The sequence below is a fragment of the Montipora foliosa genome, chromosome 3, assembly GCF_036669935.1.
Source record: "Montipora foliosa isolate CH-2021 chromosome 3, ASM3666993v2, whole genome shotgun sequence".
In the NCBI taxonomy this organism is placed as follows: domain Eukaryota; kingdom Metazoa; phylum Cnidaria; class Anthozoa; order Scleractinia; family Acroporidae; genus Montipora; species Montipora foliosa.
In genome coordinates, this window is record NC_090871.1 from 44,732,676 (window position 1) to 44,735,262 (window position 2,587).

Here is a 2,587-nt window from a genome sequence, read left to right on the forward strand (position 1 = left end):
AACAAATTACAAATGGTACAACAGTCATCAACAAAAGAAAAAAAACATTTTCTGGTAGCCTCCTTTGACAGCCCTATGCGTGGAGTTTGCATGGCGGAGATTTTAAGGGACATAGCAGAACTGGAAGATGTGGTTGCACAAACCAAAATGTGCCATACCGCAAATGGAGAATTTGCGTATGACGTGAATGGAGACAAGATGCTGTTGTATTGCTTAGACACATATCCCCAGAAATGGACAAATTTAAAGAACTCGAACAAAGTAGCCTGTTTGATCTTTATGTGTGGGGCATTGAAAGCATTGGATGATACCAATTGGAAACAATTCCGAATAGACGACCAACAATGTTTGACGTGGTGTCCATCCGTTGGCGATCACAGATGCAAATCACTTCATCATCCCTTAGACATAATAAAGTCTTTGGATATGAAGCTTAAAATGGTCGAATTAATAAGATCCGACGGCGCATTTGCAACTTGGTTAAAAAAAGTCACTGAACGCAGAATGGAAATCGAGGAGAAAGTAAAGATATGGACCCAACAATTACAAGACAAAACAAATGAAATTGATCTGGATTTTCTGGGGCGTTTCTTAAACCAACTCGCCGAGACGTTGCCCTGGTTAGTTTAGTTGCGTTACAGCCTTGAAATAATAGGACAAACTCATACCATAAAGGAAGAGACTTAAAAAACAGTGGCAAAGCCATCTTGTGCTCAGCTTGAGAGAAATATTTTGATATATGCCTTACAAGAACTCGACTCTGGTTAGGGCAACAAAATTTTTTTAAAAAACTGTACGTTGCCAGCAGACATTCCAGAGTTTGGAAGTGAATCCGTGTTGTCGAGACCGTTTCAAGTAGTGCTAAAAGAATCACAATCAGAAAAGATATACGTCTCTTGGAAAAAGATCATGTTGAAACTGCATGAATCTTTTAACGTCAAAGTTTTAACAGACCAGGTTTTGATGAGAGCAATGCTGGCCTGCAAGAGTTTGATTCTTCTTGAATTGAAAAACGGTAGTAAAGCATTCAAAATCAACGACAGAGGGAGGTTGTTGTTGGATAAAGTTTTTCCTTGTAAGCTTCAAACTACGAAAGCCTGGCCAGCAAGCGCTACATGTATGTGCCTGTATGTAATCTTTGAATGGATACAATGGAACAATTTGGTTGAGACAGCTGTAGACAAATTTATATCCCGAGACAAAAGAACTGTTCAAGATTTTGGATATCATTTGAAGGAAGTGGAGATTCGTTCGCCTGAAAGTATAACAATCAAGGTGGTGTCTCTAAAGACGCGTGACATAAACAATTACCGAAGTCGATATGATCACGAGCGATGTGGATTTGTATTACCTGTGGGCTGTGATAGAATGTTAATCGGAACACCTGTGCTGATGAAAATAATGATATTGTGTTCGATGGCCTATGTATATGCCCATCACAAGAACAGCGGCAATTTAGATCGAGAATCGTTGATCGCCTGTATGCTATATCATTTCAAAATGAGCACCTCATTTCGATTGAAGAAAGTGCCTTTACGCAAAGAAGACAACCTGTTGGACAAACATTTATCTACAGCGAGGACCATGGACATAACTACTGTCGTTGTACCTTTATCCTCCTCTAATTATCGCACGCCAGAAGGGACTCACGAGAACAGGAAAAAAAATTGGCGTGCAAGGTCGCAAAACCTACTGGGAAAAGGGGCATTAAGTCCTTTGTGAAGACTTGTCAGAATTGTGAAGACAAATTCAAGAAAACAAAATGCGACACCAGCTTTACGGAAACGCGTGATGTTGTAGTTGAGAAACTACTGAAAAAAGGGGCTAAAGATTTAAAAATTTGTCTAACTGACATAACTGTGGGCATGGGAACGAGGCAAAAATCAGATGAGAATGAACCAGCGGAATGTCCCCCAGCAGTAGGGGACAAGAGAAAGCTTTACGCGATTAACAGCGATGACGATCTGCTTGAAATAGATTCGTCACGTCCGATTTTTTCGCAAAAGAAAGTACCGATCACAACCGGTAAAACTGTGTCAAAAGACCTGGTCTTCGTCAAAAGGCGCAAACCAGACGGCGAGCACAACAATGAGTGGCAGTGACAACGGAGAAAACGAAGAAAGCGAGAGCGAGAATGGTAATTCTTCCGAAGAACAGAGTGGTTACAGCGGTGCTGACAGTAAATGTGCCATACCGCAAATGGAGAATTTGCGTATGACGTGAATGGAGACAAGATGCTGTTGTATTGCTTAGACACATATGTATCCCCAGAAAAAGACAAATTTAAACACGAAGACGCGCTATATAAGGATCGGTACCTTAGTTACCTCAAGCTCAGTTGTCACTCAACTGTCGTGGCATACGGACCGCTGAAAAAGATCTGGTGCAAATAAAGATAATATTTGAAGAAATTTGCGTGTGCTCTTTTCTTGACTGTAATTATAACTTACCTTTGCAGCTACAGGAAAATCTTCGTCGCAATGGAAGAATATGTTGAGGTTTGCAGATGTTATGGAATTCTAAGTTTTTATCGCTTTTGGCACTAAGTTTGAAATTCGAATTGCGCGATAGGAGCGCTCGAGAAGAA